The sequence below is a fragment of the Etheostoma spectabile genome, unplaced genomic scaffold (genome assembly GCF_008692095.1).
Source record: "Etheostoma spectabile isolate EspeVRDwgs_2016 unplaced genomic scaffold, UIUC_Espe_1.0 scaffold123, whole genome shotgun sequence".
NCBI classification, from domain to species: Eukaryota; Metazoa; Chordata; class Actinopteri; order Perciformes; family Percidae; genus Etheostoma; species Etheostoma spectabile.
Window position 1 is genome coordinate 482087 of NW_022605572.1, and position 12679 is coordinate 494765.

A 12679-nucleotide genomic window follows, 5' to 3' on the forward strand; every position below is an offset into this window, starting at 1 on the left:
CCTAAATTACCTGAGTGACCCAATGCATATGTAGTGTCTAACCCATAGTTGGATGGAACCTTGCATATCAGTAGGAATCGTTGTTAGATTGGCATGAAGGAGAGTTAAATATGCCTTTAACAGCCTGAAAAAGATTTCAATCACACTATTTGATAGACATTCTAGGCTCTATTTTTAAAGTCCTACATCAGAATGGTCCTAAATTACCTGAGTGACCCAATGGGTATGTACTGTCTAACCCATACCTGGAATAAACCTGGTATATCAGTAGGAATCCATTTTAGAGTGGCATGAAGGAGAGTTAAATATGCCTTTAACAGCCTGAAAAAACATCAATATAGCTCTACTTTTTAGTCCTTAATTTTAGAACCGTACATCAGAATGCTCTGAAATTATCTGGAAGACACACTGTAGAGGTGATGTCTCCAACAGACCTGTAATGAAAATGGGATAACGTCAGGATTCATTTTTAGAGTAGCCTGAAAAAGAGAAAAATATACCTTTAAAAGCCTGAAAAAGATTTAAATCACACTATTTATTTGACATTATAAGCTCTATTTTTAAAATCCTACATCAGAATGGTCCTAAATTACCTGAGTGATCCAATGGGTATGTACTGTCTAAGGCATACCTGGATTGAACCTAGCATATCAGTAGGAATCCATTTTAGAGTGCCATGAATGAGAGTTAAATATGCCAATAACAGCCTAAAAAAACGTCAATATAGCTCTACTTTTTAGTCCTTAATGTTAGAACCTTACATCAGAATGCTCTGAAATTACCTGGAATACACACTGTAGAGGTGATGTCTCCAACAGATCTGGAATGAAGCTGGGATAACGTCAGGATTCATTTTTAGAGTAGCCTGAAAAAGAGAAAAATATGCCTTTAACAGCCTGAAAAATATTTAAATCACACTATTTATTAGACAGTCTAGGCTCTATTTTTAAAGTCCTACATCAGAATGGTCCTAAATTACCTGAGTGACCCAATGGGTATGTAGTGTCTAACCCATACCTGGAATGAACCTGGCATATCAGTAGGAATCCATTTTAGAGTGCCATGAAGGAGAGTTAAATATGCCAATAACAGCCTAAAAAAACGTCAATATAGCTCTACTCTTAAGTCCTTAAGGTTAGAAACGTACATCAGAATGCTCTGAAATTATCTGGAAGACACACTGTAGAGGTGATGTCTCCAACAGACCTGTAATGAAAATGGGATAACGTCAGGATTCATTTTTAGAGTAGCCTGAAAAAGAGAAAAATATACCTTTAAAAGCCTGAAAAAGATTTAAATCACACTATTTATTTGACATTATAAGCTCTATTTTTAAAATCCTACATCAGAATGGTCCTAAATTACCTGAGTGATCCAATGGGTATGTACTGTCTAAGGCATACCTGGATTGAACCTAGCATATCAGTAGGAATCCATTTTAGAGTGGCATAAAGGAGAGTTAAATATGCCTTTAACAGCCTAAAAAAGATTTAAATCACATAATTTATTGGACATTCTAGGCTCTATTTTTAAAATCCTACATCAGAATGGTCCTAAATTATCTGAGTGACCCAATGGATATGTAGTGTCTAACTCATAGTTGGATTGAACCTTGCATATCATTAGGAATCCATTTTAGAGTGGCATGAAGGAGAGTTAAATATGCCTTTAACAGCCTAAAAAAACGTCAATACAGCTCTACTTTTTAGTCCTTAATTTTAGAACCATACATCAGAATGCTCTGAAATTACCTGGAAGACATACTGTAGAGGTGATGTCTCCAACAGACCTGTAATGAAGCTGGGATAACGTCAGGAGTCATTTTTAGAGTAGCCTGAAAAAGAGAAAAATATGCCTTTAACAGCCTGAAAAAGATTTAAATCACACTGTTTATTAGACATTCTAGGCTCTATTTTTAAAGTCCTACATCAGAATGGTCCTAAATTACCTGAGTGACCCAATGGGTATGTACTGTCTAACCCATACCTGGAATGAACCTGGCATATCAGTATGAATCCATTTTAGAGTGCCATGAAGGAGAGTTAAATATGCCAATAACAGCCTAAAAAAACGTCAATATAGCTCTACTTTTAAGTCCTTAAGGTTAGAACCGTACATCAGAATGCTCTGATATTACCTGGAAGACACACTTTAGAGGTGATGTCTCCAACCGATCTGGAATGAAGCTGGGATAACGTCAGGATTCATTTTTAGAGTAGCCTGAAAAAGAGAAAAATATGCCTTTAACAGCCTGAAAAAGATTTAAATCACACTATTTATTAGACGTTCTAGGCTGTAATTTTAAAATCCTACATCCGAATGGTCCTAAATTACCTGAGTGACCCAATGGGTATGTAGTGTCTAACCCATACGTGGAAAGAACCTGGCATATCAGTAGGAATCCATTTTAGAGTGGCATGAAGGAGAGTTAAATATGCCTTTAACAGCCTAGAAAAACGTCAATATAGCTCTACTTCTTAGTCCTTAATGTTAGAACCTTACATCAGAATGCTCTGAAATTGCCTGGAATACACACTGTAGAGGTGATGTCTCCATCAGATCTGGAATGAAGCTGAGATAACGTCTGGATTCATTTTTAGAGTATCCTGAAAAAGAGAAAAATATGCCTTTAACAGCCTGAAAAAGATTCAAATCACACTATTCATTAGACATTCTACGCTCTATTTTTAAAATCCTACATCAGAATGGTCCTAAATTACCTGAGTGACCCAATGGTTAAGTAGTGTCTAACCCATACCTGGAATGAACCTGGCATATCAGTAGGAATACATTTTAGAGTGGCATGAAGGAGAGTTAAATATGCCTTTAACAGCCTGAAAAAACTTCAATATAGCTCTACTTTTTAGTCCTTAATTTTAGAACCGTACATCAGAATGCGCTGAAATTACCTGGAAGACACACTGTAGAGGTGATGTCTCCAACAGATCTGGAATGAAGCTGGGATAACGTCAGGATTGCTTTTTAGAGTAGCCTGAAAAAGAGAAAAATATGCCTTTAACAGCCTGAAAAAGATTTAAATCACACTATTTATTAGACGTTCTAGGCTGTAATTTTAAAATCCTACATCCGAATGGTCCTAAATTACATGAGTGACCCAATGGGTATGTAGTGTCTAACCCATAAGTGGAATGAACCTGGCATATCAGTAGGAATCCATTTTAGAGTGGCATGAAGGAGAGTTAAATATGCCTTTAACAGCCTAAAAAAACATCAATATAGCTCTACTTCTTAGTCCTTAATGTTAGAACCTTACATCAGAATGCTCTGAAATTATCTGGAATACACACTGTAGAGGTGATGTCTCCAACAGATCTGGAATGAAGCTGGGATAACGTCAGGATTCATTTTTAGAGTAGCCTGAAAAAGAGAAAAATATGCCTTTAACAGCCTGAAAAAGATTTAAATCACACTATTTATTAGACATTCTAGGCTCTATTTTTAAAGTCCTACATCAGAATGGTCCTAAATTACCTGAGTGATCCAATGGGTATGTACTGTCTAACGCATACCTGGATTGAACCTAGCATATCAGTAGGAATCCATTTTAGAGTGGCATAAAGGAGAGTTAGATATGCCTTTAACAGCCTGAAAAAGATTTAAATCACATAATTTATTGGACATTCTAGGCTCTATTTTTAAAATCCTACATCAGAATGGTCCTAAATTACCTGAGTGACCCAATGGATATGTAGTGTCTAACTCATACCTGGAATGAACCTGGCATATCAGTAGGAATCCATTTTAGAGTGCCATGAAGGAGAGTTAAATATGCCAATAACAGCCTAAAAAACGTCAATATAGCTCTACTTTTAAGTCCTTAAGGTTAGAACCGTACATCAGAATGCTCTGATATTACCTGGAAGACACACTTTAGAGGTGATGTCTCCATCCGATCTGGAATGAAGCTGGGATAACGTCAGGATTCATTTTTAGAGTAGCCTGAAAAAGAGAAAAATATGCCTTTAACAGCCTGAAAAAGATTCAAATCACACTATTCATTAGACATTCTAGGCTCTATTTTTAAAATCCTACATCAGAATGGTCCTAAATTACCTGAGTGACCCAATGGTTAAGTAGTGTCTAACCCATACGTGGAATGAACCTGGCATATCAGTAGGAATCCATTTTAGAGTGGCATGAAGGAGAGTTAAATATGCCTTTAACAGCCTAAAAAAACATCAATATAGCTCTACTTCTTGGTCCTTAATGTTAGAACCTTACATCAGAATGCTCTGAAATTATCTGGAATACACACTGTAGAGGTGATGTCTCCAACAGATCTGGAATGAAGCTGGGATAACGTCAGGATTCATTTTTAGAGTAGCCTGAAAAAGAGAAAAATATGCCTTTAACAGCCTGAAAAAGATTTAAATCACACTATTTATTAGACATTCTAGGCTCTATTTTTAAAGTCCTACATCAGAATGGTCCTAAATTACCTGAGTGATCCAATGGGTATGTACTGTCTAACGCATACCTGGATTGAACCTAGCATATCAGTAGGAATCCATTTTAGAGTGGCATAAAGGAGAGTTAGATATGCCTTTAACAGCCTGAAAAAACGTCAATATAGCTCTACTTTTTAGTCCTTAATTTTAGAACCGTACATCAGAATGCTCTGAAATTACCTGGAAGACACACTGTAGAGGTGATGTCTCCAACAGATCTGGAATGAAGCTGGGATAACGTCAGGATTCATTTTTAGAGTAGCCTGAAAAAGAGAAAAATATGCCTTTAACAGCCTGAAAAAGATTTAAATCACACTATTTATTAGACATTCTAGGCTCTATTTATAAAGTCCTAAATAAGAATGGTCCTAAATTACCTGAGTGACCCAATGGGTATGTACTGTCTAACCCATACCTGGAATGAACCTGGCATATCAGTAGGAATCCATTTTAGATTGGCATGAAGGAGAGTTAAATATGCCTTTAACAGCCTAAAAAAACTTCAATACAGCTCTACTTTTTAGTCCTTAATTTTAGAACCGTACATCAGAATGCTCTGAAATTACCTGGAAGACACACTGTAGAGGTGATTTCTCCCACAGATCTGGAATGAAGCTGGGATAACGTCTGGATTCATTTCTAGAGTATCCTGAAAAAGAGAAAAATATGCCTTTAACAGCCTGAAAAAGATTTAAATCACACTATTTATTAGACGTTCTAGGCTGTAATTTTAAAATCCTACATCAGAATGGTCCTATATTACCTAAGTGACCCAATGTGTATGTAGTGTCTAACCCATACGTGGAATGAACCTGGCATATCAGTAGGAATCCATTTTAGAGTGGCATGAAGGAGAGTTAAATATGCCTTTAACAGCCTAAAAAAACGTCAATATAGCTCTACTTCTTAGTCCTTAATGTTAGAACCTTACATCAGAATGCTCTGAAATTACCTGGAATACACACTGTAGAGGTGATGTCTCCCACAGATCTGGAATGAAGCTGGGATAACGTCTGGATTCATTTTTAGAGTAGCCTGAAAAAGAGAAAAATATGCCTTTAACAGCCTGAAAAAGATTTAAATCACACTATTTATTAGACATTCTAGGCTCTATTTTTAAAGTCCTACATCAGAATGGTCCTAAATTACCTGAGTGACCCAATGGGTATGTAGTGTCTAACCCATACCTGGAATGAACCTGGCATATCAGTAGGAATCCATTTTAGAGTGCCATGAAGGAGAGTTAAATATGCCAATAACAGCCTAAAAAAACATCAATATGGCTCTACTTTTAAGTCCTTAAGGTTAGAACCGTACATCAGAATGCTCTGATGTTACCTGGAAGACACACTTTAGAGGTGATGTCTCCAACAGACCTGGAGTGAAGCTGGGATAACGTGAGGATTCATTTTTAGAGTAGCCTGAAAAAGAGAAAAATATGCCTTTAACAGCCTGAAAAAGATTAAAATCACACTATTCATTAGACATTCTAGGCTCTATTTTTAAAATCCTACATCTGAATGGTCCTAAATTACCTGAGTGACCCAATGGTTAAGTAGTGTCTAACCCATACCTGGAATGAACCTGGCATATCAGTAGGAGTACATTTTAGAGTGGCATGAAGGAGAGTTAAATATGCCTTTAACAGCCTGAAAAAGATTTAAATCACACTATTTATTAGACATTCTAGGCTCTATTTATAAAGTCCTAAATAAGAATGGTCCTAAATTACCTGAGTGACCCAATGGTTAAGTAGTGTCTAACCCATACCTGGAATGAACCTGGCATATCAGTAGGAGTACATTTTAGAGTGGCATGAAGGAGAGTTAAATATGCCTTTAACAGCCTAAAAAAACGTCAATACAGCTCTACTTTTTAGTTCTTAATTTTAGAACCGTACATCAGAATGCTCTGAAATTACCTGGAAGACACACTGTAGAGGTGATTTCTCCCACAGATCTGGAATGAAGCTGGGATAACGTCTGGATTCATTTTTAGAGTATCCTGAAAAAGAGAAAAATATGCCTTTAACAGCCTGAAAAAGATTTAAATCACACTATTTATTAGACATTCTAGGATCTATTTTTAAAGTCCTACATCAGAATGGTCCTAAATTACTTGAGTGACCCAATGGGTATGTACTGTCTAACCCATACCTGGAATAAACCTGGCATATCAGTAGGAATCCATTTTAGAGTGGCATAAAGGAGAGTTAAATATGCTTTTAACAGCGTAAAAAAACGTCAATATAGCTCTACTTTTTAGTCCTTAATTTTAGAACCGTACATCAGAATGCTCTGAAATTACCTGGAAGACACACTGTAGAGGTGATGTCTCCCACAGATCTGGAATGAAGCTGGGATAACGTCTGGATTCATTTTTAGAGTAGCCTGAAAAAGAGAAAAATATGCCTTTAACAGCCTGAAAAAGATTTAAATCACACTATTTATTAGACATTCTAGGCTCTATTTTTAAAGTCCTAAATCAGAATGGTCCTAAATTACCTGAGTGACCCAATGGGTATGTAGTGTCTAACCCATACCTGGAATAAACCTGGCATATCAGTAGGAATCCATTTTAGAGTGGCATGAAGGAGAGTTAAATATGCCTTTAACAGCCTAAAAGAACATCAATACAGCTCTACTTTTTAGTCCTTAATTTTAGAACCGTACATCAGAATGCTCTGAAATTACCTGGAAGACACACTGTAGAGGTGATGTCTCCAACAGATCTGGAATGAAGCTGGGATAACGTCAGGATTCCTTTTTAGAGTAGCCTGAAAAAGAGAAAAATATGCCTTTAACAGCCTGAAAAAGATTTAAATCACACTATTTATTAGACATTCTAGGCTGTAATTTTAAAATCCTACATCCGAATGGTCCTAAATTACCTGAGTGACCCAATGGGTATGTAGTGTCTAACCCATACGTGGAACGAACCTGGCATATCAGTAGGAATCCATTTTAGAGTGGCATGAAGGAGAGTTAAATATGCCTTTAACAGCCTAAAAAAACGTCAATATAGCTCTAATTTTTAGTCCTTAATGTTAGAACCTTACATCAGAATGCTCTGAAATTATCTGGAAGACACACTGTAGAGGCGATGTCTCCAACAGACCTGTAATGTAAATGGGATAACGTCAGGATTCATTTTTAGAGTAGCCTGAAAAAGAGAAAAATATGCCTTTAAAAGCCTGAAAAAGATTTAAATCACACTATTTATTTGACATTATAGGCTCTATTTTTAAAATCTTATATCAGAATGGTCCTAAATTACCTGAGTGATCCAATGGGTATGTACTGTCTAACGCATACCTGGATTGAACCTAGCATATCAGTAGGAATCCATTTTAGAGTGGCATAAAGGAGAGTTAGATATGCCTTTAACAGCCTGAAAAAGATTTAAATCACATAATTTATTAGACATTCTAGGCTCTATTTTTAAAATCCTACATCAGAATGGTCCTAAATTACCTGAGTGACCCAATGCATATGTAGTGTCTAACCCACAGTTGGATTGAACCTTGCATATTAGTAGGAATTGTTTTTAGATCGGCATGAAGGAGAGTTAAATATGCCTTTAACAGCCTAAATAAATGTCAATATAGCTCTACGTTTTAGTCCTTAATTTAGAACCGTACATCAGAATGCTCTGTAATTACCTGAGAGACACACTGTTGAGGTGATGTCTCCAACAGACCCGGAATGAAGCTGGGATGACGTCAGGATTCATTTTTAGAGTAGCCTGAAAAAGAGAAAAATATGCCTTAACAGCCTGAAAAGATTTAAATCACACTATTTATTAGACATTCTAGGCTCTATTTTTAAAGTCCTACATCAGAATGGTCATAAATTACCTGAGTGACCCAATGGGTATGTACTGTCTAACCCATACCTGGAATGAACCTGGCATATCAGTAGGAATCCATTTTAGAGTGGCATGAAGGAGAGTTAAATATGCCTTTAAAGGCCTGAAAAAACGTCAATATAGCTCTACTTTTTAGTCCTTAATTTTAGAACCGTACATCAGAATGCTCTGAAATTACCTGGACGACACACTGTAGAGGTGATGTCTCCAACAGATCTGGAATGAAGCTGGGATAACGTCAGGATTCATTTTTAGATTAGCCTGAAAAAGAGAAAAATATGCCTTTAACAGCCTGAAAAAGATTTAAATCACACTATTTATTAGACATTCTAGGCTCTATTTTTAAAGTCCTACATCAGAATGGTCCTAAATTACCTGAGTGACCCAATGGGTATGTAGTGTCTAACCCATACCTGGAATGAACCTGGCATATCAGTAGGAATCCATTTTAGAGTGCCATGAAGGAGAGTTAAATATGCCAATAACAGCCTAAAAAAACGTCAATATAGCATTACTTTTAAGTCCTTAAGGTTAGAACCGTACATCAGAATGCTCTGATAATACCTGGAAGACACACTTTAGAGGTGATGTCTCCAACCGATGTGGAATGAAGCTGGGATAACGTCAGGATTCATTTTTAGAGTAGCCTGAAAAAGAGAAAAATATGCCTTTAACAGCCTGAAAAAGATTCAAATCACACTATTTATTAGACATTCTAGGCTCTATTTTTAAAATCCTACATCAGAATGGTCCTAAATTACCTGAGTGACCCAATGGTTAAGTAGTGTCTAACCCATACCTGGAATGAACCTGGCAAATCAGTAGGAATCCATTTTAGAGTGGCATAAAGGAGAGTTAAATATGCCTTTAACAGCGTAAAAAAACGTCAATATAGCTCTACTTTTTAGTCCTTAATTTTAGAACCGTACATCAGAATGCTCTGAAATTACCTGGAAGACACACTTTAGAGGTGATGTCTCCAACCGATCTGGAATGAAGCTGGGATAACGTCAGGATTCATTTTTAGAGTAGCCTGAAAAAGAGAAAAATATGCCTTTAACAGCCTGAAAAATATTTAAATCACACTATTTATTAGACGTTCTAGGCTGTATTTTTAAAATCCTACCTCCAAATGGTCCTAAATTGCCTGAGTGACCCAATGAATATGTAGTGTCTAACTCATAGTTGGATTGAACCTTGTATATCAGTAGGAATCCATTTTAGAGTGGCATAAAGAAGAGTTAAATATGCCTTTAACAGCCTAAAAAAACCTCAATATAGCTCAACTTCTTAGTCCTTAATTTTAAAACCGTACATCAGAATGCTCTGAAATAACCTGGAAGACACACTGTAGAGGTGATGTCTCCAACAGACTTGGAGTGAAGCTGGGATAACGTGAGGATTCAATTTTAGAGTAGCCTGAAAAAGAGAAAAATATGCCTTTAACAGCCTGAAAAAGATTCAAATCACACTATTTATTAGACATTCTAGGCTCTATTTTTAAAATCCTACATCAGAATGGTCCAAAATACCTGAGTGACCCAATGCATATGTAGTGTCTAACCCATAGTTGGATTGAACCTTGCATATCAGTAGGAATCGTTTTTAGATTGGCATGAAGGAGAGTTAAATATGTCTTTAACAGCCTAAAATAAACGTCAATATAGCTCTACTTTTTAGTCCTTAATTTTAGAACCGTACATCAGAATGCTCTGAAATTACCTGGACAACACACTGTAGAGGTGATGTCTCCAACAGACCTGTAATGAAGCTGGGATAACGTCAGGATTCATTTTTAGAGTAGCCTGAAAAAGAGAAAAATATGCCTTTAACACCTGAAAAAGATTTAAATCACACTATTTATTAGACATTCTAGGCTCTAATTTTAAAATCCTACATCAGAATGGTCCTAAATTACCTGAGTGACCAATGGGTATGTAGTGTCTAACCCATACTGGATGAACCTGGCATATCAGTAGGAATCCATTTTAGAGTGGCATGAAGGAGAGTTAAATATGCCTTTAACAGCCTAAAAAACGTCAATATAGCTCTACTTTTTAGTCCTTAATTTTAGAACCGTACATCAGAATGCTCTGAAATTACCTGGAAGACACACTGTAGAGGTGATGTCTCCACAGATCTGGAATGAAGCTGGGATAACGTCAGGATTCTTTTTAGAGTAGCCTGAAAAGAGAAAAATATGCCTTTAACAGCCTGAAAAAGATTTAAATCACACTATTTATTAGACATTCTAGGCTCTATTTTTAAAGTCCTACATCAGAATGGTCCTAAATTACCTGAGTGACCCAATGGGTATGTAGTGTCTAACCCATACCTGGAATGAACCTGGCATATCAGTAGGAATCCATTTTAGAGTGCCATGAAGGAGAGTTAAATATGCCATAACAGCCTAAAAAAACGTCAATATAGCTCTACTTTTAAGTCCTTAAGGTTAGAACCGTACATCAGAATGCTCTGAAATTACCTGGAAGACACACTTTAGAGGTGATGTCTCCAACCGATCTGGAATGAAGCTGGGATAACGTCAGGATTCATTTTTAGAGTAGCCTGAAAAAGAGAAATATGCCTTTAACAGCCTGAAAAAGATTCAAATCACACTATTTATTAGACATTCTAGGCTCTATTTTTAAACCTACATCAGAATGGTCCTAAATTACCTGAGTGACCCAATGGTTAAGTAGTGTCTAACCCATACCTGGAATGAACCTGGCATATCAGTAGGAGTCCATTTTAGAGTGGCATGAAGGAGAGTTAAATATGCCTTTAACAGCCTGAAAAAACGTCAATATAGCTCTACTTTTTAGTCCTTAATTTTAGAACCGTACATCAGAATGCTCTGAAATTACCTGGAAGACACACTGTAGAGGTGATGTCTCCAACAGATCTGGAATGAAGCTGGGATAACGTCAGGATTCATTTTTAGAGTAGCCTGAAAAAGAGAAAATATGCCTTTAACAGCCTGAAAAAGATTTAAATCACACTATTTATTAGACATTCTAGGCTCTATTTATAAAGTCCTAATCAGAATGGTCCTAAATTACCTGAGTGACCCAATGGGTATGTAGTGTCTAACCCATACCTGGAATGAACCTGGCATATCAGTAGGAATCCATTTTAGAGTGGCATGAAGGAGAGTTAAATATGCCTTTAACAGCCTAAAAAAACGTCAATATAGCTCTACTTTTTAGTCCTTAATTTTAGAACCGTACATCAGAATGCTCTGAATTACCTGGAAGACACACTGTAGAGGTGATGTCTCCAACAGATCTGGAATGAAGCTGGGATAACGTCAGGATTCATTTTTAGAGTAGCCTGAAAAAGAGAAAAATATGCCTTTAACAGCCTGAAAAAGATTTAAATCACACTATTTATTAGACATTCTAGGCTCTATTTTAAAATCCTACATCAGAATGGTCCTAAATTACCTGAGTGACCCAATGGGTATGTACTGTCTAACCCATACCTGGAATGAACCTGGCATATCAGTAGGAATCCATTTTAGAGTGGCATGAAGGAGAGTTAAATATGCCTTTAACAGCCTAAAAAAACGTCAATATAGCTCTACTTTTTAGTCCTTAATTTTAGAACCGTACATCAGAATGCTCTGAAATTACCTGGAAGACACACTGTAGAGGTGATGTCTCCCCACATCTGGAATGAAGCTGGGATAACGTCTGGATTCATTTTTAGAGTATCCTGAAAAAGAGAAAAATATGCCTTTAACAGCCTGAAAAAGATTTAAATCACACTATTTATTAGACATTCTAGGCTCTATTTTTAAAATCCTACATCAGAATGGTCCTAAATTACCTGAGTGACCCAATGGTATGTAGTGTCTACCCATACGTGGATGAACCTGGCATATCAGTAGGAATCCATTTTAGAGTGGCATGAAGGAGAGTTAAATATGCCTTTAACAGCCTAAAAAAACGTCAATATAGCTCTACTTTTAGTCCTTAATTTAGAACCGTACATCAGAATGCTCTGAAATTACCTGGAAGACACACTGTAGAGGTGATGTCTCCAACAGATCTGGAATGAAGCTGGGATAACGTCAGGATTCATTTTTAGAGTAGCCTGAAAAAGAGAAAATATGCCTTTAACAGCCTGAAAAAGATTTAAATCACACTATTTATTAGACATTCTAGGCTCTATTTTTAAAGTCCTACATCAGAATGGTCCTAAATTACCTGAGTGACCCAATGGGTATGTAGTGTCTAACCCATACCTGGAATGAACCTGGCATATCAGTAGGAATCCATTTTAGAGTGCCATGAAGGAGAGTTAAATATGCCTTAACAGCCTAAAAAACATCAATATAG